Source organism: Equus przewalskii, chromosome 1 (genome assembly GCF_037783145.1).
Source record: "Equus przewalskii isolate Varuska chromosome 1, EquPr2, whole genome shotgun sequence".
NCBI classification, from domain to species: Eukaryota; Metazoa; Chordata; class Mammalia; order Perissodactyla; family Equidae; genus Equus; species Equus przewalskii.
In genome coordinates this window covers 75,587,540-75,599,126 of record NC_091831.1, presented here as the reverse complement: position 1 = coordinate 75,599,126, position 11,587 = coordinate 75,587,540, and positions in this window count along the sequence as shown.

Sequence of the window (11,587 nt, the reverse complement as noted above, 5' to 3'; positions counted from 1 at the left end):
TTTTTTTAAAACTGGATTTCCACCTGTACCTTAGTTATAAAGGGAATTTTTGCTTGATGATAGGATTTCTGATTTTACTAAGGGACTTTCTTCCCCTTTTCTTTTGACAAGTAATAGGGATTAAAAGTAATCAAAATGAAAGAACTTGGCTGACCCGTGACTTGTTATTAGTTCCCTACTTAAAGCATTCCTGGTTTTTCTTTAATATTTACTCAGCTGTGACACTCTCAAGTATTTTCACTTAACAGCATTAAAGCTGATAAACAAGTAAGTTAGAATTATTTCCATTTCTAAAGGAGTTTACATGGTGATACGTGCAGTTTGGATAACACCTTCTTTTATATAACAAGCATATTATGGTATTATACCAGAAGTTAATATATAATGTGATCAGGAGAAAATCTATAAATACAAATAATTGGGAGAACAGAATCATAATTCTGCCAATTTCATTCTCCCACCTAATTTCTATAATGCAAGAGACTTCACATAATCACACAGTTATATGTAACTACCTACACTTTGGGATTATCTGACTTCTATCTACTGTCCTACTCCATTCCACGTAGGGCCCAGGACACATCACAGTGAGGGCTAACACTGAGAATGTTTCCACAACGTAAAAACAAACATCACGGCAAGTAGAGAGTGACAAGGTCATGGAGATGGTGACTGCAGATGGGGAAAGGCAGAGAAGGTCATATATGGTCAAAAGCAGCTGCTGGAGGGGTTTTTGTGTTGTCACTGACTGAGTTCTTCCCTCCTCTCAATCTGTACCCCAAGTCATGGAAACCTCAAGAAGTTTAGTTTCTCCAAATTCAGTTGCGTTTTTCTGAGTTCAATCGAGTACGTGTATTTAGTCCAGTCATTTGCTGCATCCTTGCTTTGTGCTACTGCTTCATGTCCAAGGCTCACTTTCACACTTCCTCCCTCTACTGCCCTACTGTCCCTTTCACTCACCCCCCACCCCCAGTAGAGTCTGGTTTTTATTGTGTGGTCTCAGTTGGGCATCAACCTCCTGTGCATCATTCTCTCTCACTTGCCAACATCTTGACTCAGATTTGGATTCCATTTGGCCTCAACAGAATCACATACTTGCTAGTTTCCATTTTGTATTATTTCCTTTGCTCTATTTAGTGACTTTTGATTATCCCTCCTAGATACACATTCTTCAAGAATCTTCTCTTTCTACTTGAGAAGGATGACCATCTTGCAGTTAGAATGTTACATAAAAACCCTGTGCTCTTTTCTGGAAAAAAGACAAGCATAAGACATACTCTGCAAGGCACACACCTCTACCTAATACTTCTTAGGGTTGGAATCCCAGTGGAATTCTCCTTGTTTGTGACTGTCCACAATCACCCACAGAAGCAGGATGAGGCACCATACTAAACTACGTTCTTGGAACTCTTCTAGTACCCCAAGGACGAACAGGTTGTTTAAACCTCTCCTTTCTTCCATGATTCCAGGAATTCACTTTCTATTCTGCTACACAATAAAACCAAGTAGCTATTTCTTAGAAAATACTGCCTATTTTCACCAGTCTGCAATTGCCACTAGGTTATAAAGCAATCAGAAAACCCAGAGAAAATATCCAGTTATTTTAGAAATTACTTTATGATTACTTGAGAGAATCTTCCCCCTCATTATCAGGTTCTGTTCTAAAAATGTCTTAAAATCTGATGCTTCTAGTCTGTGGTGCTTTTATCAGGCATCCGTGGATTTATCATACAACTAAATTAGAGTGATTCTTCACTGTACAACATAAGTTAGCAAAGATCCCTTATCAAACGCCTTCTATGTAGTTTTTTAATCACCATGTGTAAAAATTTATCAAAAATGGCTCTAAATTTTTTAACGACAAAAGAAGATTTTGGAAATTAGTAGTTATGCTTATTCAAAAATTTGTGTTTATATATGAAACCTTTGTGAAATCATGTTTTAATAGACTTTATTTTTTAGAGCATTTTTAGGTTCATGTAAAATTAAGCAGAAAATACAGTTCCCATATACACCTACCCCCAACACACACAGCCTCCCATATGCCAATGTCCTCCACCAGTGTGGTACATTTGTTACAATCAATGAACCAATGTCAACACATCATTATCACCCGGAATCCACAGTTTATTTTAAGGGTCATTCTTCATGTTATACATTCTGTGAGTTTTGACAAAGGCATAATGATACGTATCCACCATTATAGTATCATACAGAATAATTTCACTGCCCTGAAAATCCCCTGTGACCCACCTAATTATTCCTCTCTCCCCAGTGAAATTATTTTTTAGTAAACTTCCTACCCTGAGGCTTATGTCACAAATGGAAAAAGTCCATATCAGCTGGAATTAATTCTAACCATGTAGATGAAAACAAAATGAAACAACAAATTCATTAACCTGAAATGGCTTCTCTCCACTCTGCATAATATGCTTTCAAGAGAAAAAAATTGATGAATGGTTGTGTCCAGTTATCTTATTAAACATTAATGATTATCAACTCAATCTTCTGACCAAAATTATGAACCAGGAAGGTGGGATTTTAAATCTTGCAGCAATCCGGTTACCTTGAGCTAAATCAGAGACAAGAAAAGTGTCTGTAGCACTGTCAAGGTTATGGAAGAAAATTAATATACAGGACCTTCCTTGGGTGGCTTTGGGACAGCACCATACAGCTCAGATTTTCCAGATCATTCTGTGTCTTCACCTATAAAGTGACTAGTGCTTCGGACCAGAATTAGCTTGGAATTCTTTGCACCTCAGCCTGCTGCACAAGGTTTTTATGTAACCTGCGTTTCCCATTTTGTATCTATGTAAAAAGCATAATTCTGATTTGTATATTTTGAGTAACAACTGAAAAATATCTTGACTGTCCTGAAAAGTTACACACAATTCATAATAATTTTAAGTAGAAGCCTTCTAATGTGTTCTTGTTTGTTAATTTCTATGACGTGGAGGAGTAAAGTACTTTTCTTACGCTACAGCTGAGTAAAAGTGGACAAACGCTTACCAGGGATGTTATAGGGGCGTTTAAGCATCAAATGAATGATTGGGTCAGATGGTTTTTAAGAGTTTTTCAATCCTGACTTTCAGTGATTACACCCCAAAAACAGAGAGCTGTACCAAGCCTTTTTTCAACCAACCAACAAACAAAAAGCTGTTTTTCTAATATATTTTAAACATTTTAGAATTATCCCTTCTCATTTTCAGTCTGAGCATCAATGCCAGCAACTCAATAAATGGTCCATTATCCCGTGTTCCCACATTTAATAATTTGAACTGGAAAGTAGCTATAAATTGCAAATTGAGTGAATGGAGCAATCAGCAGCAATTGGTAAAAAATATTTTACCAATTTTTGAAATAAACTAGACTGCATATAAAACGCCCAGGAAACAGGAATGTGGTACACTTTGAGAAAAAAATAGCAAGAAAAACTTTATGATTCAAAGATCCAAACTAACAAAGAGCTGATGTCTAGAGGAAGGGAACTAATTATTGTGGGGTTAGTTTAATAGAGTTGATTATTAAGGAAACACTTTAAAACATCCAGACAGCAGTGTCAGAAAGAACTGCTTGGGAGAAAAGTCACCAGACTGTCTTGGAATATTAGTACATCATTTCTCTCAATGTTCACAGCAGCAGCACTAGTGACACTGGGACTTTTCAGATTTTAAAGATAATCTTTTCATCCCAAAGTATCTCACCCCTCACTATCATATTTTAAATAAAGTATATTAACCAAAAATTTTATTTCATTTGCAAAAAGCACGTGGAAACCAAGTATAGCCATGTGTCTCCCACTACCGCATCTACCCACCGACATGCAGATCAGATGCCTCAAGCTCTGCCTCTCCTCTTATTGCCAACCCCTCCCCTCACACACTAGCCCTATTCCCTTTGCCAACTTAAGGCCATCGCTCTAACAATTCTCTCATCTCTTTCCCGCGTGATCCATTTCCCACTCTACAGGCTTACTCTATCAATATATAAAAACATGTAATTAATCCATCTTTTAAAAACGCTTTCTTGACCCTATTTCTGCCCTCCCTTTCTTTTTATAGAACACTCCTTGAAATAGTTATCTATATTTGCTGTATCCGGCTCTGTTCCTCCTGTTTTCTCATTAACGCACTTCAATTAAGTTTTTGCTCTCACTACTCCACCAGGACGGCTCATAGCAAAGCTCACCACTGATCCCTATATTGCTGTGTCCAAAGGCCGATTCTCAGTTCTCATTTACTTGACTTAAAGCCTGATTTGGCACCGCTGATCACTCTCTCCTTGAAACACTTTGTTCACTTGATTTCCAGAAATCCACACCTCTAGTTTTCCTCCTACCCCTTAGGTTCTTGCTTTTCAGTCTCTTTTGCTGGTTCTTCCTCATCTCTGTAACCTCTAAGTATGGTCTCTTTTGTTATTTACTTTCACTTCCTTGGTTTCTTCCAGTCGCTTTAAATGCCGTCATGTTAGTGACTCCCAAATTTATACTCCCAGCGTAGACTTCTGCATTTGACTCCAGACTCACGCCTGCCTACCTGACACATTCACTTTGATGTCTAACAAGCATGCCTGCCCCAGTCTGACCCTATAGTAAACTCTGCTGACTTTTTCTTCAAAATACAGCCAGAATCTGATCACTTCTCACCATTCCACTACTATCACCCCAGTTCAACCCACCACCATTTCTCATACAAATTACTGCAACAGCCTCCTAACTGGTCTTCCTGCTTCTTTCCTTGCCTCGTTAATTTTTTCTCAACGAAACAAAACCATAGTAATCTTGTTAAAATATACATCAGATTATGTCATCCCCCTGCTCAGAGCCCTTCAATGGCTCCCTTCTTGCTCATTATAAAAGCCCAAGTTTTTACAGTGACCTATGAGGTCCTGTGTAATCTGACCCGCCATTATTTCTCTAAGCTCATCTCCATTTACTTTCTCCTTGGCTCATTCATCTTCAGGCGTATTTCCCTCCTTGCTGTTCCTCAAATGTACCGAGCAAACTTCCACCCAGGGCCTTTGCAGCTGCTCTTCTCTGCCTGGCATACACTTCTCCAAATAGCTGCAGGACTTAATCCTTCAACTGCTTCAGATACTCACTGAAAATTCAACTTCTCATAAGCCTTTCCTACCCAGAATTGTAATCCCCCTTTCCCCGATACTTTCTCTCTCTTCTCTCTCCTTTATTTTCTCCTTAGCACTCTATTGAAATGCCATATATTTTACTTATCTTGCTTATTTCTTTTCTTTTCAACTAGAATGTCAACTCCATGAGCATGAGGATATTTGTTTGATTCGTCCTATGCTATGTCCTCAGCATACAGAATAGCACCTCTGACACGTTAGCAGTCACTCAATAACTATCTGTCAAATGAATGAATGACAGTGTAGACTTTATGCCAAGCACTTTCCAACTCATGATGCATAAATGTCCTACAATCTTCAGTTATAAAAATAACCGTGTGAGAAGTTAGGATGATACAATTATCCTGGCTGAGGATAAGATGAGGGTCCCTGTTTAGGATAGCTAACAACGTACCAGAGACCAATCATGAAGACAACTCAAGAATGATTTTCCTGGTACTCCAGGTAGCAGGAAAGTACTCTTCAAGAAATGTATACTGTTGTTGGTTCAGACTCAAGAAGTAAAGTGTAGTATCACTACATAAGTATAATTAACCCAAAGTTGTGTAATTTGCTATCCAATAAACAAGTAATGATCCCTTGCTGCACTTCTTCAGGTTCTCTCAGAATGAGGACTCATCTGGCGGGCACACAAATGGAGTAAGGCAGAATCGGAACAGTTGCCAAGGTCAAATTAACCTATGAAGCCTAGTGGCTTTTGCCAAAGTTACTAAGCCTGCTAATAGTTCTTAGAAAGCCCAGAGTTGATCAAGAGACAAATGTTTCTAGTTTTAATCTTCCTTTTCAGCCTTTGGCAAACAGAAAAACATTTCCTGTAGGTATACTTACCTATTCCCATGTTATGTCTTAGTGCAAAATTAACAGAAACCCACCTGAACTAGTTTCAGCAGAAAGGAGGAATGTATTATAAGGATGTAGGAGTAACTCATGGACCACAAGAGCAAGGAAGCAGCCAGGCTGTAGGGATAAACTGGAATTAGGGGCTCAAATTCCTCAGGAATCTCAATGTTTCTCATCTCTCTGTCCTTCTCTGGTTGTCAACTTTTCTTTTTCACTTTCTCTGCTTATCAGCCCACATAAGCAGAACATGGCAGCCTCTTTCTATAAGATCTACTTCTCTTCCTTTCTAGAATGAGAATGAAATCTCTTGGTCCCAATTCCAAATTCTCAGAACCTGCTTGAAGCAGGTACCCACCCCAGAATCACCAAATTTGCATAAACATAGATGCTATTATTTGCACTGTATGGATGAAAGTGAGCAGTTGTCAGAATATTTGGGAGTCGGTTGGTGAGCAGATTGATTGAGGCAACCCAATGGAAATCTACTCTACTTAGGTTTCATGGAAATTCATGATAAGACATTAATTTGCAATGCTACCTTTTCTCTTACCCCTCAATTCAGGGTCAGTCTTTGATTTCTCAAAAAAGGCAGTAAATATTTTATACTAAGATTGGGGAAACTATTTTTACTTTGAGTGCCTCTGGTGAGATTAAATAAGAAAGAGAGTGAGATTGTCAAAAAGAAAAGACAATTTTTTAAGCTCAGTGAGAATAAGGAAGGACCACACCTGACTTGTTCACTACTGAATCCCCATTCATCATATCAAGCCTGGGACAAGGACTTTGTTAATGTTAGCTGTTACTATTACAATAAGGGCTCAACTAAACTCACTGAATACTGTCAATGTGGAGGGGAAAAAAAGAGTTATGAGAGAGGACAGCACAGAGTCCTCAATAAAAGCCTTAGATGGCACAGATATTTCGGTTTCTCTGGCCTTGTTATAGAACCAAAACACGTTGTGGTGGTAGCAACTGACAGTACCCAGTAGGATTTAACATTATTAGGGATCATTGCAAGAGAACAAGAGAAATTAAAAGAAGCAAAGAAATGAATAGCCAGATAAAGAGGATTCGTATTACATAAGCCATGGTGTATTTCAACAATCCTAGATAGACTTGCCAACTACCAGTCGCTCACATTCATTAAATCAGTATCTCCAGAGATGGCCAGGGTATCAATCTCTCTAAAGTCTTTCAACCTGTGTTTGTAGTCTGGGATAGGATTTTCCTTTACATTAATCTTGTATGCATCCTTATCACAATAAACAGACATCTAAGACAAAAGATCAAATATCACTAGTGGCTACCCCTGGCTTAATTTCCCTCTCATGTTTGGCACATTGACAGCAGTAACAAAAACAGCTCACTATTGTTTTACTTGATGGATGACAGGAGCTCCTACCAGGAATCAGGAAGCAGCACTGTAAATCTATTGCTGTAGACTCACCAGCCCACTTTTCTCTTTTCATTTTTCTCTCTCTTAGTCCAAGGTTGGAGAACTTTGATGTAATCACAACAAAACCAGGTCTTATACTGTGAGGAAGAGGAAGCAGTCTTATATTTTATACTGTGGGGAAGTTATTCCAATCAATAGACTGGGAACCAAGGAAAATAACAATATTAAAAGAACTAGTGAGTTGAAAGCTGATCCATGAGTAGAAAAGAAAAGGAAGTAGTACTTTCCCTGGGGCAATGGAAGGTAACATTACTATGATTATTAGGCTAAGCCCATCGCCCATTGCATGATTAAGTAGTCCATTCTCAGGTTCCTCATTTAGCCAAGACCCTCAAATCAGACTAAAGTGATCTTATGTTGGTAGTATCACCTACTCCTGGTAGAAACAAACTCAAAAGCTCTCTTGGAGGCAAACAACTCCAATTTAGGCACTCTGGATTCCCACAAGTTAACTTCAGTCAAATATGAACTCACAATTTTGGAAAAATCACCTAAAAAATAGGAATCATCTGCTACCAGTAAAAGTCAGCAGAAACAACAAATAATAGATTTAGGCCTCTGAGGATCCCAAATATGGGAATTACCAGATTCTGAATATAAAATAATTATGTAAGATATGCCTCAAGTATGATCAAATTAAATGAAGACCAAATTTTAAAAATGAACAAACAGCAAGGAACCGTCAAAGTTGATGTAAAAAAGAACAAAAAAATAACATTTAAAAATGAAAAATATAATCATGGATATTTCAAACTCAACACATAGGTTAAAAAGTAAACTAGACACAGGTGAGAGAATTAGTTAACTAGGAGATAATTCTGAAGAAATTACCCAGATTTTAGCATAGAAGCTAGAAGATGGAGAATATGAAAAAGAGATAAGAGTCATGAAATCTAGAAAGAGGAGGTCCAACAGAAACTGAATCAAAATCCCAGGAGGAAAGTGTGGGGGAGGAAGAACTATTCCTCTACTCTCCAGGTCCTTCTGGCTGGTCTAGGAATTACATTGACGTGAGACAGAATAACAGGAGAAAATCAAAGTTTGATAGCATGTATACACAGGAGAAACCTAAGAAAACTGAGCAACTTGCCCAAATGGCTGAAACCACCACCTTAAATATCATCTTCAGCTAAAGACAAAGGAGGATGTTGGGGGTAGTGGAGGAGGGCAATTCACCTGGAGATGGAAAAGTAAATATTTGATAAACAAATGTTTGCCGGGTCACCTACAGACGATGTGACCTGAGAGACAGAACTTTGATAAAAATGGGCTTAGTAAAGACCCTCTCAGCCTACTAATACCTAGAGTTGTCTATAGTGATGGCCTATGCTGAGACAGGCCTTCTATCTTGAATTCTTTTACACAGTTAGAGGGAAGGTCAAAATTTCCTTCAGAGTCTTTTGTCCTAAAAAATAATCAGGCCAAAGAGACACATTTTGGGGTGGCCAATTCTGCTCCCCTACAAGAGAAAAGAGAAAATGAAAGAAACACAATATTCAAGTAGATAATGAGCAAGAAGTTTTTTAAACATCTAGCCACAAATTTAGGAACCCCCATGAACCTCAAGCAGGATGAATAAAAAGAAACCCACAATAGACACTTTGCAGTGAAATTGCAGAACAGTCAAAGAGAAAATCTTAAAAGCAACCGTAGAGAAAAGGCAGATCACTTCTGAAAGAGTGACGAATGTACTGCAGACTTCTCAAAGCAACAATTTAAGTGAGTAGACAATGGAACAAACAACTTCAAAGTCAGAGCAAGCATCAACCTGGAATTATGTACCATCAAATCTATGTTTCAAAAATGAGGGCAAAATAAAGACATTTTCATATTAACCTAAACCAGAGAGCCTCTCTCTAACAGACACTAAAAGAACTCATAGATTATATACTTTCAAAGGAAGGAAACAACTCCTAAAAATGAAAATCTGAAGTGCAAGAATGGATGAGTAAAGAAATCAGTAAAGACAAATTAATATAAACACAATCTGTGTAAAAAAATAACATCAATGTCTAATAAGCAGTTCAAAAAGACAGTAATAGCAAGTAAATTGGAAAGGGGTGATCAGGTAATGTTCTATTTCTTGATCAATGCAGTGATTACATAGGTGAAGTTACTTTGTGAAACTCAAGGTAAACATGTCTTTTGAACTTTTTCTGATGTGTGCTATATTTCAGTAAACATGCAAAGATATATGTATATACATATCTAGTTTCTTATATATACATTTTTCAATTCTTACCTGCGTCTAGCTAGTTTAGAAGCGTATTCTACTGGAGGCCGGCCCAGTGACATAGTGGTTAAGTTCACGCGCTCCACTTTGGCATCCCAGGGTTCACCGGTTCTGATCCCGGGTGCAGACATAGCACTGCTCATCAAGCCACACTGTGGTGACAAAATAGAGGAAAACTGGCAAAGATGTTAGCTCAGGGCAAATCTTCATCAAGCAAAAAGAGGAAGGTTGGCAACAGACGTTAGCTCAGCACCAACCTTCCTCACGCACACACACACACACACACAAAAGCAAATTCTGCTAAACTTGAAAGGAACAGATCATTTCAAACTTATAAAGCCTCCTCTCCTCCAATTCCTTCTGTTAGATTAGTATAACCTTAATCGTGAAACCAGACAAGGACAGTTTGAAAAAGGAAAATGACAGGCAGTCTCACTCAAGAATAAGACGTCAGAAGTCTCAAACCAAATATTAGCAAACTGAATCCGGCAGCATATAAAGAAGCTGACAAAGTTGAGCTTATTCCAGGAACATAAGAGTGGAATAACATTAAATAATTAATTAATACACTTCAATGTATTAACAGCTTGGAAGAGAAAACCGATACAAACATCAAAGGATGCAGAAAAAAATTAACACTCAATAGCTATGATTAAGGAGGAATGACTCAGCAAATTAAGAAAAGAAGGGAGCATCCTTTATTCAATAAAATTTATATACAAAACATATTCCCAACATTATTCTTAATGGAAAATCTTTAAGATATCTTTAAGATAGTAAACAAAACAAGTGATGCCCAATATCATTTCTACTGTTTAACATAGTATTTTGAAGTCCTAACTGATACTACATGGGAACGAGAGATAGCAGATGTATACTTAAATATGGTCTGAAGAAAAAAAGGAAAGATATCCCGTGATTTTGGATGAACTATCTTTATATTATAAAAGTATCAAATGTTTTCAAGCTAATCTCTCAAACTAGTACCATCCCAAACAAAATTCCAGTTGGATTTTTCTTGATAAACTTGATAAACTTGTTAAACTTTATATAAATAAATAGAAGTCCACAAATAATTAAGTGAATCTTTAAAAAGGAGAAAAAAGAGGGAGAACTTTCCCTTCCACGTATTCAGACATACTTCAAAGCCATTTAAATAAATTTTAAAATGGTGATAGTGGCCAAAGAACAGGTAAATAACCCAATGGAACAGAAGAGAGATCTTTGAGATTGACGTTGTATAGATGGCAACTAAATATACATAAACGTGGTACCACAAAGCAATGGAGAAAGGACAGACTGCTTACCACGTGCTGTTGGGAGAACCAGTTTACTATGTGGAGAAAAATTGATTTATTTCTACATGACAACATACAAAATGGCTCTGGGTGGATTAAATATCTAAATTTCAATGGCAAGACTATAAAGTTAATAGAAAATGATACAGGAGAACATCTTTGGAACTAAGGATGAGAAAGGAATTATTAAACCCAACTTTAAAAATGTAAACCAAATTGATAAATTTTATTATGACAAAATTAAGGATTTCTGTTCATTTAAGGTGACCATCAACAAAGTTGTGGTACGTAACAAAACGTATATTTTCCTCAGAGACCCGATAGTGTGTGAAAAGTAGCATCAATCTGACAAGATTTGTTACATCTAAATTTAAGCATTATTTTTTAATTTATTTTATTTTATTTTTATTTTTATTTTTCCTGACCACATGAACTCAGTGTGTAGCCATTGAGTACCTCCGTGGTTACATGATTACATGGCTAGGCCATTGTGGACCTAGTTTACCAGCAACAGCCTGGGATCCCTGAGAACCTGTTCGCTGGAAATTCTATAAAGATGTTTCATAATGCCAAGGAATAGTAGGTACTGTTCTGGCTCAGCCATCCAGTGGAAGA